Source organism: Lutra lutra, chromosome 1, assembly GCF_902655055.1.
Source record: "Lutra lutra chromosome 1, mLutLut1.2, whole genome shotgun sequence".
NCBI classification, from domain to species: Eukaryota; Metazoa; Chordata; class Mammalia; order Carnivora; family Mustelidae; genus Lutra; species Lutra lutra.
Window position 1 is genome coordinate 160,927,631 of NC_062278.1, and position 23,461 is coordinate 160,951,091.

The window sequence follows — 23,461 nt, forward strand, 5'->3', positions numbered from 1 at the left end:
GAATCTCACCTGTAAGCATAGCACTTGACACAAAACAACTCTAATATGTGATAAAAGAATAAATCCATATGATAACCATACAACCATTTAAAAAGATATTTAAGGAAACTTTTTAATGATCCAGGAAAATGCCAAGTGGGAAAAAAGAAAAGTAATATAACAATATGATCTCGATAATGTAACATGTACATTTAATACACAATAAAATACAAAAAGAATTAAGAAGAATTGCACCCAAATGTTAATAGGATTGGTGAAATTACATGGGATTTTAATTTTCATCCTTATATTTTTTCTCACTCTTCCAAGTTTCTATAATGAAAAAAAAAAAAGTTTCACTGGCTTTTTAAGTGCATACACTCCAATTTACCAGGCCATTTCTATTCCCTTCCATTATTTTAGACCTTTTAAATTTCATTCTTCATGGGCAATTCTATGATTCTTTCAGCAACAGCTGGTCAGAACAGATATGGTCTACTTTCCACAGTGAATTGAAAACTATGTACCATACAGAATAGGCCCTTAGACGACATCCAGCTCTGTAGGTTAGTGTGACTTCAAATTGAAAGGAGACAAATAATAAAGATTTTTTTTTAACTCCACGGGATTAGATTTTTAAAAATTAAACACCACGGGATTTAAGAGAATGGGATACAACTGTTTTTCCGTCTGAGTGAACCTCAACTGTACTTATTTTTAAGTACAGTTGTCTTGGCTGCTGAACAGTGTTTTGCTGCAGACAGCGCACACCAAGGCTGGCGCTGTGAAGGTAACCGGGAAAACAGAAGCAGCCTAAAGGAAATCTCTATTCCATCCACATTACTTCGGTGTCCTAGGCACTGCTCCTGACTTGCATTTATTACTTAAAATGTACAGTGTGTCCCAGTCAAGAGCTTGGAAACCCAATCACCCTGATGTGAAAGAGAGGATGACCCCGCAAGTTCGCTCCAGCCACACTTCGTTCTGACATACCCTAACCGCCCCTCTGCTCCCGGGACTGTCCAGGGGAAGCGTGAATCCTGAGCCCCGCTGAGCTGGTCCTTCCAAAACACGCCCTTAAGCTTCGCAGTCTTTTCCACTCCCGCCCACGACCTCATCCTCCTTAGCTCTGAAGACCCCCAACCCCACAGACTGACTCCAACCCCAGGTTTCGGCCTCACTACGTTTCTTTCATTACTCAAACCTCCACCCCATAACCCCTCCCCAGATCTCGGCTCTCCCAGCCCCCACCTGCGACTGCCATTCCCCAATACCTTCAGTCCTCCCTCCACCTTCCCGCATTTGTGCCCGTTCCCGTCCCACTTCCCCATTCCTGGGACTGCCAGCACTGGGGGGTACCCCGGGAAGGAAGGGCGGCGGGTGGCGTCCCTGGAGGCGCCCCGCCGTGGCGGAGCAGCCCGGGCTCAGCTCCGCACGGACCCTGGCTCCGCGCCGCCGGCAGCGAGAGGGTCTGCGGTCCCCTCCCCCACGTACCGGCCGCAGCGGCAATCCACGTCTTCGCAGGCTGACCCGAGAGCCAGCGCGACCCGGAGGCACCGCTGTGGACGCTCGAGGGCGGAGCGGGACGAGGCCTGAGGGGCGGGCGCGCCGGGCGCTGGGTGTGGCAGGTCTGGCGGGGCCCAGAACGCCGGAGCTCTCAGGCAGGGCCGGACCACGCCGGGAGAGGGGGGCCCAACACTGCGTCGCACTGAGCGGGGCGGGGCCTAGCAGGGAGTGCTCCAGGCGCGGACCGGAACGGCTCCGCAGAAAAGTGAGATGGGCCTAGCTGGCCTTCGGCCGGGAGTGGGAACGGGGCGGTGCACGGGAGAGGCGTGCCGCGCTCGCTGTCACTCTGAGAGGGAGTCGGACCACAGAGTGGGGAACGGGGCCTCGCGGGGCGGTCGCACCGTGGGGGGCGGGACCACGGTGAGAGGGCGTGCCCTACGAGCTGTCATTCCGAGGGGGCGGGACCACAGTGGAAGAGGCGTGTCTTGTGGGCTGTCTTTCCTGTGAGGGGCGGGGCCTCGCTGGGCCGTCGGGCCGAGATGGGGCGGGACCTAGTAGGTCCGCTAAAAAAGAATTACTGGATGGTGAGTGCTGTGAGGTGTGTAAACCTGGCGATTCACAGACCTGTACTCCTGGGGATAAAAATATATTATATGTTTATAAAAAATAAAATTAAAAAAAAAAGAATTACTGGTATCCAGGCTCCCGCAGGAGACCTGCTACCGAGAGTAATAGCTTTTTTCGTAAAAGCGGCAGTGCTCCTCGGATTTCCTTCCCTTAACGAACACAGGTACTAATGTAGGTCTTTCCTAAAGGGAACGTTGGGAAAGCGACGGGGTGGGGGTGGAGGGATTAGTCTTCGCTTTTCGACTTAGGCTGATGCTCTGCTTTCGGATAGCCAAGGAAGCCTGTGTGCCTCTTCACATTTTCCTCCTTTCAGTCTCTTACGGTCGAGATTCCACTTTTCCTGTCACTTTCAAATATAAGAGCAAATACCCGCCACCCTTTATCTCTCAGAAGACCTCTACTCTCCCCTTTTCTCTGCTGTAGCCACTTCGGTCTCCCTGACCTTCCTAGATCCTACCCAACACCCACCTCAGAGCCTTTTGCCCTGGTTGTTCCCTCTGCCTTCCTTAATTATGGAGGTTGTTACTTTCCTCCCTCCGGGAGCGGAATCCCACCTTTTCGCTGAGCCCCTTTCCTCCTCCATGCCTCACCATCTACTTACCTGCTCTCCTATTTCTTTTTTCCATAGCACTCCTCACTTAACTGTTTAATATTATGTTTACTTTCAGTCTCTCTCTAGAATGTAAACTTCACAAGGGCAGAAATTTTTGTCAGTTTTGTCCACTAGTATATTTCCAGTGCCTGGGACAGCCCTAGATCTGCAACAGGCCCAATAACTCAGTGGAATGAAAGAAAGCAATGAATGAATGAATGCTTTATAAGGACTACCCCAAACCCCCACCCTCCATACCCATCTCAGCCCAGAGGGATGCCTCCAAGTCCTGCCAAGCCAGAGCAGTGAGGTCTGCTCTTCCACTCCTCCACCCCTTCTTGCAGGGTCCAGACAGGAAGGAAGGAAACTAGGTGAAAGGAACAATGGCTGGTTACTCCCTAGGGGCTATTGTTCTTTCTAGAACTGCAATGCTCCACCTTACTGACCAGCTCTCAAGGGGCTGTCTTTTATTAAGTCCTGCACGGCTATATCCAGAAGTTCTCTCTCTTCTCCAAGTTGGGACAAATTGTTTCTGAGTTTCAGTAGGTTTAGACATTAAGTACTCATTAGGCTTTTTAAAACTATAGTCTTCCTATCTTCTCACCCCTTGAACTTGAATCGCCATCCCTCCACATAACTTTATCTTCTGATAGTTATATGACCAGAAGGACTGGCAAAACCAAAATTTGAATGGAAATATAAAGAAATACCTTTCACATGGAAAATCTAATTTCTTCTCTACAATTAACAAATTAAAACTTTGTGGTAAAGCATGACAGATTAGTTGTTGGACAACACAAACAGCTGACCTGAGTGAGTTAATGACATGGATTTCTGCATAACAAACCACAACACACAATTAGGGATTCCCATCTCCTCTGTCCTTTGCGGGATTTCCTTCATATTCTGTGGCTCCCAGGACCTATTTCCAGTTCTGCTGGCCAGAAAGCTAGGCTGCTCCTGAAGTTTCCTAGGCTTTCTATCTGTTGTGTATATCTGTCTGTGGGGCTATTGTAAAGGCAGTGATGAGGGAAAAGAGAAGAAAATAACAGGGATTCTCTTAGTTACCCATGTCACCTTACTACTGCAGCCCAGCACTGGAACTGAGACTAGCCTCAGGACAGAGGAGGGAGAAGAAAAAACAATCAGGAGTTTTAAACACTTTGTCCAGCTTGTAAAGCCTTTTTTGCATATTTTATCTAGAGGTTTTAATAGTAGTCAGAGGGGTACCCAGGCTGCAGTCGACTTACTGCATTTTGGCCAGAACTGGAATTTACCAACCTGATAGATGAAAAAAATGTTTCAATTTGCATTTTTCTTATTACAAGTGTAAACGAGACATTTGTATTTCGTCTTCTATGAATTCTCTATATATTTTGTCCAATTTTCTACTGGATGAACTTTATGTAATAGTAAAAATAGTCCTTTTCTTAGATATGAATGTCAAAACTTTTTCTCAGTTTGCCACATCTTTTTATTTTACTTATGCTGTTTTATTTGCTTGTTTTGTGCTTTGTTTTTTTTTTTAGCAAGCAGGCCTTTTCCTTTTCTAATTAATGAATTGTACCACACTTTTCTTTTACTACTTAGTATTTCCAGGTTGTATCAGACTTAGAAAGACCTTTACCTTTCTTAGATTACTTTGAAAATTTTTCCATGGTTTTTTTCTTAATGTTCCATGACTCACATTTTTCCTTTTAAAATTTGACTTATCAGGAATTTGTTTTGATATAAGTGGAATGGATCTAGCTTTTCTTTATATCTTGATACCGACACAATTGCCTGATTTTGTTTACTTGATAACCCATCTTTCCCTTACTGATTTAAATGTCATCATTATCACATACTAAATTTCATTCTGTGTCATCATTATCACATACTAAATTTCATTCTGTATTTTTGGACTTTTGCAATACATCTTTTTCCTTCTTTAAACTCTCCAGTACAGTGAGAAAAGGCCAACCCACCCTGATAGTTTCTGAATCTCTTATTCCCATCATAACTGTCTGTACAGCAGCCACTGAAGTCTTGCCTTCAGTAAACTGGTCATTCCAGGAGACCACAGATGACCATTTAGGTAACTTTTCCCACTGTGTGCCCTATATTCATACTATCCCATTTTCCTCTGGTGACAGGGTCACCATTGTCTTCAAACCTAGCCAGGTCAGATCCAATCCCAAACTTCCATCTTGAGGGCCTGATTCCTGCAACCATTTCCAATACCAAATATATACAGACCAGGGCTGGAACCACAGCCACTGCCTGAGTATGGAGAATGGACAGTTTAACCTGTGATCCATGGATTTCAGAGTTGGATCAAGAAGCTTCCACAACCACTACTGCTACCTGATACCAGGAAGCTTGAAAATAGACTGGAACCTGGTGCAAAGAAGTTTCCTAACTTCTACTACCTGATCTCAAATCAGGTAATTGTGACTGTGACTGATCTCATAGTCACATAATTTGGAAATGATAAGAATTTTCCTGCTTTCTTTTCTTTTTTCTGATATTAAGGAAATGCTTCTGGTGTTTACTCAGCAAGTAGGAGGCTGACTTTGGGTTGGAGATAAATATATTTTATTATTAAGTAAGAATCCATGAATTATTATTTAATTGAAAGTTTTTTATTTATCAAGGATGAATGCTGAATTTTCTAAATATGCCTTTTTATCATCCATGAAGACATTCATAGTAACTTTTTTCTTATTAATAATGAATTATATTAGTAGGTTTCCTTATTTAGCTTTTATTCTGAAAGTGATAGAGAGCCATTGAGGAATTCTGAGCAGATGAGTGATATTATGTGCCTCACATCTGAACAGGATCACTCAGATTTCTGTGTTGAGAACACACAGAAGAGGCACATGGATGGAAGCAGACTATTACAGTAATTGAGGCAAGAGATGGACTATACCAGAGAGGTACAGTGATGAGAAGCATACAGGTTCTAGAAATATCTAGAAGGTAAAGTTCTTAGGAATTGCAGACATGTTGAATATGAAGTACCAGTGACAGCAGTGTCATTAATTGAAGTAGGGAAGACTGTGCCAGGAGTGGGTTTGGAGGAGAGTCAGGACCTCTGTCTTGGACACACTGTTTAAGATCCCTTTTGGAAATCTGAGTTGGAATACAGGCCCCTGGCAGTCAGGAGAGAAGGCACAGCTGGAGGGATGCATTTGCAGAGTGTTAGCGCAGACCTGGTATTTGAAGCTGCAGGCCTGACCGGGTGCCCCAGAGGTGCAGGAGCCACTAGGGAAGAGGACCAAGGACTGAGCCCAGGGCCTTAGCTCCAACAGTGAGAGGTCAAACCAAGAACCAAAACAGCAGAGGAGTTTTGCAGAGACTGGCCAGTCAGATGGGAGGTAAGCCAAGAGAGTAGGAGGGGGGTCGTCTCAGAAGTAAGTGAAGAACATGAATGAAGAAGAAGCTGTGCCACATTCTGAGGGCAGGTCAAGTAAGATGAGAACTGGGAATGTGAAATAATATGACAGCACTAAGATGAACATATTTGGCCTACCAATTATGGAACCATGCCTAAATCACTTGCAAATAAACAAAATAGTCAAATTGGATGGATGAAAATTCAGCTCTATATTCTATGTAACAGACAACCTAAAGTAATTTTCAGTTTTACAATAAAAGGATGGCCAAAAGCATGCCAGGCAAATACAAACACAAATAAAGCCAAGATGGTTGGATTCAGAGCACAAAGCATTAAACAAGACAAAGAAAGGGAGTTTGGAACGCTTATGTGTAGAATTCACAGTGAGATAACATACTTACGAATATCTATGCACCAAATAACACTGTTGTCCCTGCCTCAAACAGGGCCTTTGCACCTGCTCTTCCCTCTGCCTGGAACACTCTTCCCTAGCACACCACTAACTCTTTCACTCCTCCAAGATTATTCAAAATGTCGTTTTCTCAATGAGGCCTACTCTCACCTCCAGACTCAAAATTGTAACCTAGTCTCTCTAATCCCCGTAAACTATTTTGCTGTTTTCATTCTGGCTCTCCATGGCTCCTCCTGAATTTGCTTTCATGTCTATTTTCTAGGGACAGGTGGCCAGTTTTCCTTTAATTATTGATACTTTTTTTTTTTTTACACTTTCACTTCTTTTCAAAGTGCCACCAGCTTCTGTCTACCTCCTGCCTCACTTTCTTCCATGTGAGTCACTGGCAGAGGGTATGGTGGGTGGGGTCCAGGTCCCTGACTGGAAGCTCTTCTTAGGGCTCAGTATTGACTTGGCAAATTGGCTCGGCCTTTGCTTTTCTTCCACCTAAAAACAGGCCACTGGAGGACTGCTCATGGTGAGGTCTTCTCTCTACTCACTGACAGACTACTTCCTGCATATCTGTGGCGGTGTGTGTGTCCCCACGCAGCCCTACTTCCTTGCTTTTACCTTCATTCTTGACCTGCTGCTATTCTGAGACTTGACTTGGTGCACCCTCTCCACTGGGTCCTTCACTGTGGAGTGCCCCCCAGCCCTATGTGACTCCTGCAACCCTGAATGTGCTTTCTCCACTTCTGTCTGGGTCCCTACTAAGCCTCACTGCTGTGGGTACTCTCCCATCTGTTTCATGTGGTTTTGCGGTCCAGGGGTCTCCCAGTTTGTCAAAGATGAGTGTTTTAGCTAGTTCAGGCTGCTATTCCAAAAATACCATAGACTAGTGACTTAAACAAAAAAAAATTTTTTGATTTTTTATATTTTTCTAAAATAGAAATTTATGCTTATATATTAAAACACCTGTCTTATCCTCCTAGAAACAAATATGTAAACCGTTTCCATCCTCCCTGTAGCTATTGAGTACAATCACTTTTTGCCAGAGTAGACGAAATATCATATAAATATTTTTAATGTCCTGGGGAAAGTGTTGTTTTATTTCCACCATGTTTTTACTGGAAACCTATAATATAGAGTAATGACAATTTGACATCTGCCAAATAAGCAAGGACATAATTTGGCTCCCAGTGTTATTTCAATTTCCTGTCTTAGCAGGGAACAGTCTAAATGGCTAATGGGTCCTTTCTGTGTCTTCTCTATATCTACTACATTCCTGGAATAAAGCCATTGATGTAATAGAATTCCTCTATGAAATTGCCCACCTGACGGGAACTGCTCATCCTAAGTATTAGATTTTGATTGAGATGGGTATCTTCAACCATCAAAATCTATATCATAAGTGTCAAGAACTCCAAAGGGTACGACATTTTACCATACCTATGAGCAAGTAAGTTAACCTGTCACAGTTTCATGGATGTTAACAGAAGACAAGGGACTCCTGGGTCAGAGACAAAGGACTTGATGACTCATTGCATAGGTGGCAGTTTGAGCTCTGTGTTTGTGTGAGTTCCCCTTGACCCCCATGTCCTATGGGGGCAATGTGGGGCAGCCCAGGTGGATTCTGCACACTCACTGGGTTAGCATCATCGCTCAGAAACTCTGAGTTTCGGTAACTCTGGTCTTTTAAAGAGGCTGTTAGCAAGCCTGCTTGACCTTTACTTCTGAGGGAAGCATTATCTTTATAATCCTAAACAGAAAACAAATCGCCCTCTGCTCCACACAGAGATACCAGCTCTAGCTTCAAGGCTATTTTCTATACAAACATCTTTCAAAAGATAATTTGGAACAAAGGTTTTCAGTGCCTTGACTCAGAAGATGTGTAGATATGCCTAAGATTCATGTAGAATTATTTCCCAACAGTTAGGAATGGTCTTGCTACAAACACAACTCATGAGTTTCCCAACAGAAGTATATTTCACCCTTGAGCAACACATGGGATAGGGGCACCAACACCCACAAGCAGTCAAAAACCTGTGTATAACTTCTGGCTCCCTCAGAACTTAACTACTAATAGCCTACTATTTAACAAAGCCCTACTGATAGCATAAACAGTTAACACATATTTTTGCATGTTGTATAATTATATACTGTATTCTTACAATAAAGTAAGCTAGAGGAAAGAAAATGTTAAGCAAATCATGAGAGAGAGAAAATTTACAGTATTGTACCATAAAAAATCCACATCTAAGTGGAGCCTCACAGTTCAAAATTGTGTTGTTCAAGGTCAGTTGTATATACTACAGGCTGCACAGGTAGCAGAGTTAACAAGACTTTGTAAGAGGACAAAAGATTACTGAATTTGCTTTTCACATGTCTTTGAATTTAAAAAAAAGTTAAGGGGTGCCTGGGTGGCTCAGTGGGTTAAAGCCTCTGAATTCAGCTCAGGTCATAATCCCAGGGTCCTGGGATCGAGCCCCACATTGGGCTCTCTGCTTAGCAGGGAGTCTGCTTCTCCCCCTCTCTCTCTGCCTGCCTCTCTGCCTACTTGTGATCTCTCTCTCTGTCAAATAAATAAATAAAAACTTAAAAAAAAAAGTTAAGTAACACAGACACTTAGTACAAAAGTAAAAATTGTAGGAGAGTAGGCAGAGAAAAGTATGTCTCTCTCCCTATCCCCTACCACTCAGTTTCTCTCCCCAGAGGAAACCAGCTTATTTTGAATTTCCTAGAGATTTTAGATCTTCCTGTCTTCCTTCCTCCCCTGCCTTCCTATCCACCCCCCCATACACACCTCCACACACATAAGCTCTGGGCTATGTGTTTGGATACTCAAGCCTTTCCTCTACCTCCAATTCTTGTCTATTCCTCCACATATCCCCACCCACCAGAAACAATCAAATTTAAGACAGATGAAGCAATCTAAAACAAAAAACAGTGCAGTTTCATCCAGTGACTTTTGAAATTCCTGAATTCATTTACTCATGCATTCCCCATTGGTGACCACTTCCTGAGCTCACGCATGTAAAGGGGAACAAGGCACCTAATTATAAAGAATAATGAGAGTAGGAGAAATAAATGTACTATAGGAGAACCCACGCCTCCCACATCGCTTAGGACACCTTGTTGCTGACACCTACTTCCTTCCTTCACAGCAAACAAAACACTGGCAGCCTAGCTTGAGCCTCTGAGGCCCCATATCTAATTTATTGCTCTGCACTTATGTCAAATGTTGGCGATTATCACCCTGGAGGGCCCTGAGCATCACTTCAAGTCCTTTCAAGTACCTTAGACAGAGATAATCCCTCCATCTGACTTCTCCAATATACCCTACAGATTTTACTCTGCTATGTAAGTGTTGTCCAGTAAACCTAAGTGCATAGGTGAAGATGAATTATAACTTTTATATATGTTACTTTTAAATATAACCCTTTAACCTATATGATGAAGTAGAAAATGGAAAGGTTTTAACAGTCTGACTTGATCTGATATTATAGTTGTGGTTTATTTTGTTCCTCCAATTTGGTAAACTCCAATAGCTTCTCTTTGAGTAGTCCAGTGTGTAAGAAAGAAGTATTTTTATATAGCAAATCCTTAACAAAGAGACCAAAAAAACCCAAAAAACAACAACAAAAAAACATAAGCAAGAAACAGCATCCTAGTGTGGGTGTCCCCAGAAGCAGACCCTAAGAAAAGGATTTGAGGGCAAGCAGTTCATTGGGAGGAGAACCAGGGGACATGGGTAGAGGAGAGAGGAAGAGAGACCAGGAATGAGGCTGTGTCATCACTCAGGTCACTCCTTAAGGTGGCCGGGGCTGAACCCCACTGGGCAATTCCAGGGCCAGTGGAAAACACACTTCAGTTTCCTGCACAAGGACTGCTAGCTGGGAAGGTTAGTTCTTTGGTACTTTTGGCCTCCCATGTCTGTGGGAAGCCAGTGCTCCTGCCACCAGAGGTGCCCTCAGGCAACGAGATGCAGCTGCTGGCCAATGGAAGGTCCTGAGGGGATATGGCTGGGCTCTGCCTGCATCTACTACATGGGTCATTGCAGGACCGAGAGAGGCCATTTGCTCATATTCCACACTTGCAAGTGCCCCCAAATTTGAGCTAAAACATCATTCCTGAGGGTATAGAAGTAATTATAGAAACACACACAGGATTGAAAAATGTCTACTAAGTAACTTTCTTTTTTATTTATTTAAATTCAATTAATTAATATGTATTATTTGTTTCAGGTTACAGGTCTATGATTCATCAGTCTTATGTAATACCCAGTGCTCATTATAACACATACTTTCCCCAATGTCCATCACCCAGTTACCCCATCCGTCTACTCCCTCCTCTCCAGCAACCCTCAGTTTGTTTCCTTTGACTAAGAGTCTCTTATGGTTTGTCTCCCCCTCTGGTCTGGTCTTGTTTCATTTTTCCATCCCTTCTCCATGATCCTCTATCTTGTTTCTTAATTTCCACATATATATACAATGGAATATTACACAGCCATCAAAAAACGAAATCTTGCCATTTACAACGACATGGATGGAATGAAAGGATACTATGCTAAGCTAAATCAGTCAGTCAGAAAAAGACAATTATCATGTGATCTCACTGATATTAAGTAACTTTCAATTTGTGTCCCAGTAACAGACCACAATATTAATGGTTATGTATAATAAATTTAGTGTTTTTCACAAATCCTTTCTTTACCTTATAATTAGTATAATTGTATTGCTTTGTATTTTTGTTTTAAAGACATATTTTGGGGGCACCTGGGTGGCTCAGGCATTAAACGTCTGCCTTCAGCTCAGGTCATGATCCCAGAATCCTGGGATCCAGCCCCGCATCTGGCCTCCTGCTCAACGGGCAGTCTGCTTCTCCCTCTCTCACTCCGCCTAATTGTGTTCCCTCTCTTGCTGTGACTTTCTCTGTCAAATAAATAAAATCTTTTTTAAAAAGACATATTTTGTTAAATATGAATATTTCAAGTGTTTACTCAGCAATTAAAAATTTTTTTAGCACCCTGCTTTAACATTTCTTTATTTTTTAATGTATTGCAAGCCTCAAAAACTGAAAACAACCCGGACCTCTGTCACCATTGCAAAGGCCCCAGTTAAACACAATAGAATTAGGGAGAAATTAGGGGCAAAATTAAGAAGAAAAAGGAAGGACACAAGAGAGAAAGTGTCAGGGCACTTTGCTCTCACCTAATTGATTAGGGTGTGGACAGGGCTGTGTGTACTATACCTGAGCTGAACGGTGTCTTCTTGGCCTTTCAGGCACCAGTGGCTCAGAGGTGGAGCATGACTCTCAGAAACTTCACTTTGTAGACCTAACCTGACAGTTCCAGCTGATCCATGGGCCTCGCTCACATCTTGCTTTTTATTTCTCACCTTAAAGAAAAAAATTAGGAGCAAAGCAATAAAAAGTAACCAATTGTTGGATGATAAATCAGAAAGTTGCCATTCGCCTCCTAGAGCTAGTGGGACTTAGTACGTGTTCTGAATACAATATAAAATATATTGTGGGTAGCAATGAATGAATGATAATGAAATCCCCAAAGGGGGATCAATCAGGTTTTTCTGGAAGCCTCCCGAAGTATCGAGAAATGTGTGTTATATTTATCTTTGTGTTTTTTTCTTCAAATAAAAGCTGATTAAAGTGAGGTATCTTATTTTTCTAATTAACCTAAAGCTAAAAATTATTAATGTTGTCTTTGTGAACCCAATCTCTAAATTATTCCTCGGAAAAATACGCCTTCTCCAAAACCAAATGTTTCAATAATCATTGACTCACTAGACCATAAATTCATTTATGGATAACTCATTTATAAGGATAACCTTCTAACTAGCACTATAATTGAGAGATAAATATGTTTTATCACAAGCAAGTAGTAGATGATATTTGTTGAAATTATGCGATTTCTTTTTTCTTTGATCAAAATTTGTAAAAAATTAAGAAGAAAAGCTTTTTTCAAGATATGTTCATAAAGAATGCCTAGGTGGCTCAGTTGGTTAAGTGTTTGTCTTCTGCTCAGATCATGATCTCAGGGTCCTCGGATCAAGCCCCACATCAGGCTTTCTGCTCAGGGGAGAGTCTGGTTCTCCTTCTTCCTCCGTCCCTCCCTCCCCCAACTTATGCTCTCTCACTCTCGTGCTCTCTCTCTCAAATAAATGAAATCTTAAAAAAAATTTTTTTAAAGATATGTCTATAGAATGCTAAAAATAATACAAATTAGAAATTTTGGATTTCCCTTTAAGCATTTGTCATTTTCATGGGATTTTTAGCTGTCAAAATCAAAACAAATGCATATAATATTGGATATCCAGTCTGTTCAATGGGATATGGATGGAATACAATGACAGATCTTTTCTCATACCTTAGAATTTCTGAAAAATGAAAAGCTTATTACAATTACATTATGTATTTAGAGGGTAAAAATACTTAGCTCACAGGTATCCAGAGAGCAGGTGCTTGGTACATAGTGTGAAACACTGGTCCTGACTCTCAGGGTGCACTGGGCAGGAGTAGTACCACCTCTGTAGGGTGAGATAGTTTTCTTTCTGGAGCATGCATGCATGCCTGTGTATGTGTGTATGTGGCTGCACAGCAGCACCACATGGTGGAGGGGTAAGAAAGGGAACTCTCAACAACTATTTTAGGCACCTACCTGCAGTACCTATTGCTGCTTTAACAAATTACCCCCAGACATGGTGACTTAAAACAACAAAATATTCATTTCCTAACACAGTTTCTGAGAGTCAGGAATGCGGAGGAATGGGTGGTTCTGGCTCAGGATTTCTCTTAAGTTTGCAGTCAAGATGTCATCCAGGGCTGCGGTTATCTGATGGCTCAAATAGGGTGCCAGGATCTGTCCCCAGGGTGGCTCTTTCTTGTGGCTGCTGGAAGATAACACCTCAGGCCCTCAAACATGGACTTCTTCATAGGACTCCTTATGGCCAGTGGCTTCTGGAAGAGGACAGGATCAGAGAAAGTAAACAGGAAGTTCTAATGCCTTTTAGTCACTTAATCCCCATAGTCATACTGTCATTTCTACATCCTATAATTTGTTAGAAGCAAGTCAATAAGTCCAGCCCACAGTCAAGGGGAGGGGAATTAGGTGACTTCTTTTGAATGGCTGCAGAGGCGGGGTGGTCAAAGAGCTTGACTTCTTTCTTTTTTTTTTTTTTTTAAGTAGGTCCATGGCTAACATAGAGTCCAACACAGTTCTTGAACTCATGACCCTGAGATCAAGACTTGAGCTGAGATCAGTTGTCTGATGCCCAACCGACTGAGCCACCAGGTGCCCCAGAGAACTTGATATTTTATTTTTTATTTTATTTTTGTTTATTTTTTTAAAGGCTTAATTTATTTATTTGACAGAGAGAGCACAAACAGGGAAGTGGCAGGCAGAGGGAGAGGGAGAAACAGGCTCCTTGCTGAGCAGGGAGTTTAATGTGGGGCTTGATCCCAGGACCCTGGGATCATGACCTGAGCCAAAGGCTGACACTAATCAACTGAGCCACCCAGATGCCCCTGAACTTGATATTTTAAATCAGCGCAGTGAAGCAACTCCAAGAATCAGATGACTCACCCAGCTTACCATGACATTGGTATGTGAGGGCACTCACATCTACATCTTTCAGGTGTTTGTGGAACATTCCTAGTGCTAATGTTTAATACATAGATCCACACAGCTAAAATAAGTTGAGGAATCCATTTGTGATGGAAATATAGATGATTCTGTTTCTTCCAGAAGGCAGAATCTAACATATCAGAGTATTGTCAACTATGAGACTGTTTGGATGGCGGCCTAGAACTTTTTCAGCATTATTCTGTCATATCAACACAACCAGTTGAATTCAGAGGAGTGTCCTTAGCCTAAGCAAGCATAGTCCTGAGTTGGGGCCACAGAAATATATGTTTGGTGGCAAGGAAGGGAGGACACTAAGGGGGTCTGAAAATAATGTTGCTGGCCAGTCACTCCAAAATGGACCATTTGACAATGATTTGCTTGAAGAATTGATACTTAAACATATCAGTCACTAGGCACATAGGTATTTAATAGGTTTAAATTCCACAGTACCTTTCAATATTGGTTGTGTGTTTTGAGGGGATGGAGAAAAATGGTTGAAAAGTGTATTCTCAGCTAATTCTATGGAAAGACTTTGCTTGAAACTTCTCCATTCAACCTACTCCATTCTGATGCTCTTTCCAAGCCAGCACAAGCATAATAAAGCATGGTCAATGCTGACTGGACTGAAAAAATAACTGGCTATCAGGGAAAGCTGCATCCCTGGTCATGGAGAACTTGCCATCCCTGCCTGGCTTCAGTTATTCTTTCTTCCCCCAACTCAGTCTGCACCCTCTCCCACCAGGTCTCCACACAGGAGTTTATGCAGAATGGCTGACTATCCCTGGCAGCAAGAAGACTCTGGAGGGTATTATATTCCAATACTCCCATTCTCTCACTGTCCAGCAGCAGAGTAGAGTCACACACACCCAAACAAAATGGTGACTTTTCTTCCTTGCAGAGTTCTACCAAACAGAACTCTTTTCAAACAGACTTTTCCCTTGCCACATTATGTTGATAATTGATGCTCATAATAATGATCCTGAAGGTTTGTCAGACTCTGAGAAACCCACTGAATAATTAAGAGAATGAAATGATTTTCAATAGGACTTCATGCTTAGTGCATTTCATATTCCAGTACTTTGGATAGACGGTCACAGCTGAGTGTCTAATTCTTCAGACATGTGAGGAAGCCAGGGATTTACTGTGAGTCGGTGGTACTGCTGTGATGAGTTATTTGGGAGCATATTACCCAGTGTCGCTCAGCTCTGGCATGGCCATGCAGGCGGCCACATAAGCCGCAGCCACAGGGAGCTGTTGCATTGGAACCACTCAGAACCCATGTTTTCTTCCTAGATTAAAAAAAATTATTGGGGCACCTGGGTGGCTCAGTCAGTTAAACATTTACTTCTGTTCAGGTCATGATCTCTAACTGAGCCCTGCATTGGGCTCCTTGTCCAGCGGTCGGTCTGCTTCTCCCTCTCCCCATCCCCCTGCTCCTGTGTGCTCTCTCTCCCTAATAAATAAATAAAATCTTTCAAAAAATTATTGTTGGAATTAAGGATAATTATCAATAAAATCATATCCCAAAACACTGTTCTTATAATCAAGGAACCACCTACTGCCCTTACCCATTTTTAACATGTTTAAAGAATTTGATACAGGATTAATAAAAAAAAAATTTGGCTGGAAAAGATTAAACTACTCCAGGTGGCACCTCATATCCGATGAAGGCTTCTTCTTCTCTCTCTCTCTCTCTCTCTCTCTCTCGCTGCTCCTGTTATTTGCAGATACATTGCTCTACTTGGAGAAAATTCAAAATCACAAAAATTTACTGTGGAAAAAAATATCAAGTCCAACACTCATATTTGGCAGTTGAAAAACAAACATCCCAAATGCAATATGACTTGCCCCCCAGCTACATAACAAGTTAATCATGGAGCCCCAGAAGAACACACATTTCCCAATTCCTGCAGAAAGATCAAAGCCACAGCAAAGCCAGTAACTGCTAATGCAAACTCTCAGCTCTCACAGCCAAAGAAACCAAAGAAGCACTGGGTCTTTCAATGAACTACTTTTGACCACTAAGATTGAAGTCCCATGTGTCCTATTTTAAATATCTCACATTGAAAGGATTCAAATAGCTTTAAGCAGAAAATTAAAGCTCACATGGCATTGCTCATCTTTAGGGTCTCTGAGGCTCCGAGACATGCAATTTAGTAATTTACATCTTTTCAGACTTTGATTAATTTTCAGAATGGAGGCCATGTCCACAAGAGAGTGTGGGCAGCTGGAACTAACTCTTCAGTGATGCCAAGTGTGGGAAAGGGGATTACATGGTACAATAATTGGATCCTTACCACACACACACACCTACCTGCAGGTAGATTTATACTATTTTACTTCTAAATATTTCAACATGCATCTCCTAAGAATAAGTACATTCTTCTTATTGGTGAGAAATCATATTTAGAAACCAAGATCTGGGGGCAAGGGTGTTCACAGATACTAGGTTATCATTGCTTCCTGGCCCTCTCAGCATACAGATATAGGAAAGATGCACTTTTAAAAGTTGAGTCTATGGGGTTATTCTCAATTCAAATTTAATCTTACAGTGTTTTATTATTTTAATTTAATATTTGCTTTGCATCTCATTTTTCTTACACCAAAAATCTTGTTTTGTATAATATACTTATTTTCACCTGCATTTTAATTTTTTAAATATGTAAAACACTTACCTGAACCTAAAGTATAAACTGTATGAAAAGGTAATCAAATTCACTGAAGTTTCACTTCCAGCCTTCTTCCTTCTCTCCATTTCTTCATCCCCTATAGGTAACTAATTCTATCACCTCTTTTTGAAAATATAAACAAATATGTAAACATATTCTTATTCCTAATTTTATTTTACTTTAATTTCATTAATTAACATATAGTGTGCTATTAATTTCAGAGGTAGAGTTCAATGCTTCATCAGTTGTATATAACACCCAGTGCTCAATACATTGTGTGCCTTCCTTAATGCCCATCACCCTAATACCCCATCCCCCACCCACCCACCTCCCCTCCAGCAACCATCAGTTTGTTTCCTATGGTTAAGAGTCTTTTATGGAATAGAACTTCCCTATGACCCTGCAATTGCACTATTAGGTATTTACCCCAAAGATACAGATGTAGTGAAAAGAAGGGCCATCTGTACCCCAATGTTCATAGCAGCAATGGCCATGGTCGCCAAACTGTGGAAAGAACCAAGATGCCCTTCAACGGACGAATGGATAAGGAAGCTGTGGTCCATATACACTATGGAATATTATGCCTCCATCAGAAAGGATGAATACCCAACTTTTGTATCAACATGGACAGGACTGGAAGAGATTATGCTGAGTGAAATAAGTCAAGCAGAGAGAGTCAATTTTCATATGGTTTCACTTATTTGTGGAGCATAAGAAATAACACAGAGAACATGGGGAGATGGAGAGGAGAAGGGAGTTGGGGAAATTGGAGGGGGAAATGAACCATGAGAGACTATGGACTCTGAAAAACAATCTGAGGGTTTTGAAGGGGTGGGGGGTGGGAGGTTGGGTGAGCCTGGTAATGGGTATTATGGAGGGCACATATTGCATGGAGAACTGGGTGTGGTGCATAAACAATGAATTCTGGTACACTGAAATTAAAAAATAAAAAATAAATTTAAAAAAGAGTCTCTTATGAGTTTTTTTCCCTCACTGATTAAATCTTGTTTTATTTTTCCCGCCCTTTTTCTATACTTCTCTGTATTGTTTCTTAAATTCCACATATGAGTGAGATCATATGATAATTATAATTGACTGATTGACTTATTTCCTTCAGCATAATACCTTCTAGTTCCATCCATGTCATTGAAATGTCAAGATTTTGTGCCAATACCATACTGTCTTGATGAAATAGCTTTGTAATAGAGCTTGAAGTCTGGAATTGTGATGGCACCAGCTTTGGTTTTCTTTTTCAATATTCCTTTGAATATTTGGGGTCTTTTCTAGTTCCATACAAATTTTAGGACTTGTTCCAGCTCTATGAAAAAAGGGGATGATATTTTGATAGGGATTGTACTGACTGTATAGATGGCTCTGGAAAGCACAGACATTTTAAAAATATTTGTTTTTCCAGTCCATGAACATGGAATGTTTTCCATTTCTTTGTGTCTTCCTCAATTTCTTTCATGAGTGTTTTATAGTTTTCAGAGTACATAGCCTTTGCCTCTTTGCTTAGGTTTATTCCTAGGTATCTTATGGTTTTGGCTGCAATTGTAAATGGGATTTACTTCTTGATTTCCCTTTCTTCTGTCTCATTGTTATTTTGTTGAAATGCAACTGATTTCTGTGCATTGATTTTGTATCCTGCCACGTTGCTGAATTGCTGTATGAGTTCTAGAAATTTTGGAGTGAAGTCTTCTGAGTTTTCCACATGAAGTATCATGTTATCTGTGAGAAGTGTGTGTTTGACTTCTTCTTTGCTGATTTGGATGCCTTTTACTTTTTGTTGTCTGATTGCTGAGGCTAGGACTTCTAATATTACATTGAACAATAGTGCTGAGAATAAACATCCCTTTCATGTTCCTGACCTTAGGGGAAACACTCTCAGTATTTCCCCATTGAGAATGATATTCACTGTGGGCTTTTCATAGTTGGCTTTTATGATCTTTAGGTTTATTCCCTCTATCCCTACACTGTGGAGAGCTTTAATCGAGAAAAATGCTGTATTTTGTCAAGTGCTTTTTCTGCATCTATTGAGAGGATCATATGTTTCTTGTCCTTTCTTTTATTAATTTAGTGTGTCACAGTAATATCATGGTATCACATTTTAGTGTATCACATTGATTAATTTGAGGATGTTGAACCACCCTTGCATCCCAGGAGTAAATCCTACTTGGTTGTGGTAAAAACATTTTTAATGTACTGTTGGAGCCTATTGGCTAGTACCTTCGTGAGAATTTTTGCATCCATGTTCATCATGGATATTAGCCTGTAATTCTCCTTTTGGGTGGGGTCTTTGTCTGGTTTTGGGATCAAGGTAATGATGGCCTCATAGAAAGAGATTGGAAGTTTTCCTTCCATTTCTATTTTTTGAAACAGCTTCAGAAAAATAGGTATTAATTCTTCTTTAAATGTTTAGTAGAATTCCCCTGGGAAGACATGCAGCCCTAGACTCACTTATTGGGAGATTTTAAATTAGTACTTCAATTTCCTTGCTGATTATGGGTCTGTTCAGGTTTCCTATTTCTTCCCATTTCAATTTTGGCAGTTTATATGTTTCTAGGAATGCATCCATTTCTTCCAGATTGCCTAATTTGCTGGCCTATAGTTTCTCATAATATGTTCTTATAATTGCTCGTATTTCTTTGGTGTTAGTTGTGATATCTCCTCTTTCATTCATGATTTTATTAATTTGGGTCCTATCTCTTTTCTTTTTGATAAGTCTGGCTAGGGGTTTATTGATCTTACTAATTCTTTCAAAGAACAAGCCCTTAGTTTTGTTGATCTATTCTACTGTTTTTTGGTTTCTATCTCATTCATTTCTGCCCTAATCTTTATTAATTCTCATCTTCTGCTTGGTTTAGGTTTTATTTGCTGTTCTTTCTCCAGTTCCTCTAGATGTATGGTTAGGTTGTGTATTTGAGACTTTCCTTGTTTCTTGAGAAAGTCTTGTATTGCAATGTACTTCCCTCTTAGGACCACCTTTGCAGCATTCCAAAGGTTTTGAGTAGCTAGCTGTGTTTTCATTTTCATTTGTTTTCCATGAATTTTTAAATACTTCTTTAATTTTCTGGTTGACCCATTCCTTAGTAGGATGTTCTTTAACCTCCAAGTATTTGAGTTCCTTCCAAAGTTCCTCTTGTGGCTGAGTTCAAATTTCAAAGCACTGTGACTAAAAATATGTAGGGAATAATCTGTCTTTTGGTACCAGTTTAGACCTGATTTGTGACTCAGTATGTGATCTATTATGGAGAATGTTCCATGTGCAGTTGAGAAGAATGTGTATTGTGTTGCTTTAGGAGGAATGCTCCAAATATATCTCTGAAGTCTACCTGGTCCAGTGTATCATTCAGAATGTGTATTGTGTTGCTTTAGGAGGAATGCTCCAAATATATCTCTGAAGTCTACCTGGTCCAGTGTATCATTCAAAACCCTTGTTTCCGGGATGCCTGGGTGGCTCAGTTGGTTAAGCAGCTGCCTTCGGCTCAGGTCATGATCCCAGCGTCCTGGGATCGAGTCCCACATCGGGCTCCTTGCTTGGCGGGGAGCCTGCTTCTCCTTCTGCCTCTGCCTGCCATTCTGTCTGCCTGTGCTCGCTCGCTCTCCTCTCTCTCTGACCAAAAAAAAAAAAAAATCTAAAAAAAAAAAAACAAACAAAAAAAAAACCCCAAAACCCTTGTTTCCTTGTTGATCTTCTACTTAGATGATCTGTCCATTGCTGTGAATGGGTATTGAAGTCCCCTGCTATTAGTGTATTATTATCAATGTGTTTCTTTAATTTTGTTTTTAATTGGTTTATATAATTGGCTGCTCCCAAGTCACGAGCATATATTTTTACAATTGTTAGATCTTCTTGTTGGATAGACTCTTTAATTATAATATAGTGTCCCTCTTCACCCTCACTATAGTCTTTGGTTTAAAATCTAGTTTGTCTGATATAAGGATTGCTACTCCAGCTTTCTTTTGATGTTAATTAGCATGACAAATGGTTTGCCATCCCCTCTCTTTCAAACTGGAGGTGTCTTTGGGTCTAAAATGAGTCTCTTGCAGACAGCATATCAATGGGTCTTGCTTTTTTATCCAATAAGATACCCTGTGTGTTTTGATTGGAGCACTTAGCCCATTTACATTCAGAGTGACTATTGAAAGATATGTAGTGCCATTGTATTACCTGTAAAATCACTGTTTCTGTATATTGTCTCTGTTTCTATGTTACTTTTGGGCTCTCTCTTCACTTAAAGGATCTCCTTTAATATTTCTTGCAGGTCTGGTTTAGTGATCACAAATTCTTTTAGTTTGTGTTTGTCCTGGAAGCTCTTTATCTCTGCTATTTTGAATGACAACATTGCTGGATAAAGTATTCTTAGCTGTATATTTTTCTCATTTAGCATCCTGAATATATCATGCCAGTTCTTTCAGGCCTGCCAGGTCTCTGTGAATAGGTCTGCTGCCAGCATTATGTTTCTACCTCTGTAGGTTAGAGCTGCTTTCAGGATTTTCCTTTTATCTCTGAAAATTTCAAGCTTCAATATTATGTCAAGGTATTGACCTATTTTTATTGATTTTTAGGGGGGGTTCTCTGTGCTTCCTGGACTTGAATGATTGTTTCCTTCCCCAGATTAGCTAAGTTCTCAGGTACAATTTGCTCCAATATATCTTCTGCCCCTCTCTCTCTTTCCTCTTCTTCTGGGACTGACCCCAATTATTCTATTATTGTTTTGCTTTATGGTATTGCTGATCTCCTGAATCCTCCCCTCATGATCCAGTAGTTGTTTATCTCTCTTTTCCTCAATTTCTTTATGCCCCATTGTTTTATCTTCTTTGTCACGGATTCTTTCTTCTGCCTCATTTATTCTAGCAGTTAGAGTCTCTCTCTCTTTTAAAAAAAAATATTCATTTGAAATAGAGAGAGCATGAGTGGCAGGGAGGGGCAGAAGGAGAGGGAGAAACAGACTCCCCGCTAAGCAGGGGGTCCAATGCAGGACTCAATCCCACGATCCAGAGATCATGACCTCAGCCAAAGGCAGATGCTTAACCATCTGAGCCACCCAGGTGTCCCTAGTGCCTCCATTTTTTATTGCATCTCAGTAATACACCTTTTTTCCTGATCTGATTAGATTTTAGTTCTTTTATTTCTCCAGAAAGGGATTCTCCAGTGTCTTCTATGCTTTTTCAAGGCCAGCTAGTATCTTTATAATTGTTATTATGAATTCTAGCTCTGATATTTTACTAATATCCATATTTATTAAATCTCTGGCAGTACTGCCTCTTGTTTTCCTCCACTGCCCTGGTGAATTTTTCCATCTTGTCATTTTGTCCAGAGAACAATAGATGACAAGAGAACAAAATACAAAAAATATCAACCACAACCCCAACAAAATATACACTAAACAAATCAGAAGAGATCAGAAGCCAAAAACAAAACAAAACAAAAGATGGGGGAGAGAGAGAACAGTGGAAAGAACAGGGTAATATGCTAGGTCCTGGGTGTATTTTGGCCTGTTTGTTAGAAGAAACTAGATCCCCAAATTGTAAAAAAAAAAAATATATATATATATATATTTATATATATATATATATATATATATATATATATATAAAATTATATATTATATATATTATATATATTATATTATTATATATTATTATATATATATTATATATATTATATATTATATATATATATATAAAATTGAATATAATGAAAGAAAGCCAAAAATGAAGAATATATATAATATATAAAATGTAAATGTAAAAATGAAAATTCAAAAAGGCTTAAAAAGTGCACCTGGATGGCTTAGTTGGTTAAGCATCTGCTTTCGGTTGAGGTCATGATCTCAGGGTCCTGTGATTGAGCCCTGCATCAGGCCCTCAGCAGCAAATCTGCATCTCCCTATCACTCTCCCTCTGTGCTCTCTCTCTCAAATAAATAAATAAATAAAATCTTTTTAAAAAAGAGTTCTTTTTTTTTAAAGGCTTAAAACTGTTGGTAAAATAAAAAACTAGTTAAAAAGGAAAAAAAAAAGAGAAAAGTAATTTTAAACTGAAAGGCTAAAGAATCATGAGAAAAAATCTTGAATTGTACATACTATTTTTCCATAGCACTGGAGTTTTCAGTGTTGTATGATCTGTATACTTGCTGTTAGCCTAATGTTCCTGCTGGTCTTCTGAGGCAGAGGCCTGTTGCACTGATTCACAGGTGCCTTTGGTCAAGAGGAGTTGCACCATCTTTGCCAGGGGCCCTGGCTCAGCATAAGTGGCTCTAGAGCACTCTGTGTGGCTTTCATTCCCTGAAGGCTTTCCATGTCACTTTAGAGGATGAAAACAAAAATGGTGGTGTCCCATTCTCCAGTCCTAGAGCTGGAAGATTGCAGCCCCCACTCTTCAGTGGTCCTCAGGGAAAAGCAGTTAATCGCCTCATCTCCCCGGTTTCTGTCCCCACTCTTTTTTCACCCAGCCTGTGTCCAAGCATTTTTATCTCAGGTACATGACCCCATTTTGAGACTTTAAAGACTCCTTTGGCAAAATTCGACGCTGCACCACTCAATACTCCAAGTCCTGCAGATTTCTTTGGTATGTACCCACGCCACTCCTCCAGGGAAAGAAGGAGAGTCTCACTGTGGTTCTACTGCTTGCTGGGCCCCTGCTCAGAGAGCAGTCACCCGGCTGTGCTGCA

The 23,461-nt window shown here is 40.8% G+C and overlaps 1 protein-coding gene and 1 long non-coding RNA gene across 6 annotated transcripts in view; both read right to left on the minus strand.

The window, feature by feature from the left end:
* ANO10 (anoctamin 10) overlaps positions 1-1,647 on the minus strand; it is a 236,493-nt gene extending 234,846 nt beyond the window's left edge. For all 5 annotated transcript variants that reach the window (XM_047742195.1, XM_047742204.1, XM_047742185.1 and 2 more), the window contains exon 1: positions 1,474-1,647. The gene's annotated coding sequence lies outside the window, so the exon portion shown is untranslated. The remainder of the gene's footprint in view (positions 1-1,473) is intronic.
* Positions 1,648-11,481: 9,834 nt separating this feature from the next.
* The window catches only part of LOC125107296 (uncharacterized), a 45,228-nt gene continuing 33,248 nt past the window's right edge, over positions 11,482-23,461 (minus strand). Inside the window, exons 3-4 of the long non-coding RNA XR_007129505.1 lie at positions 13,151-13,449; positions 11,482-11,873 (exon numbers count right to left, since the gene is read on the minus strand). This is a non-coding gene — a long non-coding RNA (uncharacterized LOC125107296). The remainder of the gene's footprint in view (positions 11,874-13,150; positions 13,450-23,461) is intronic.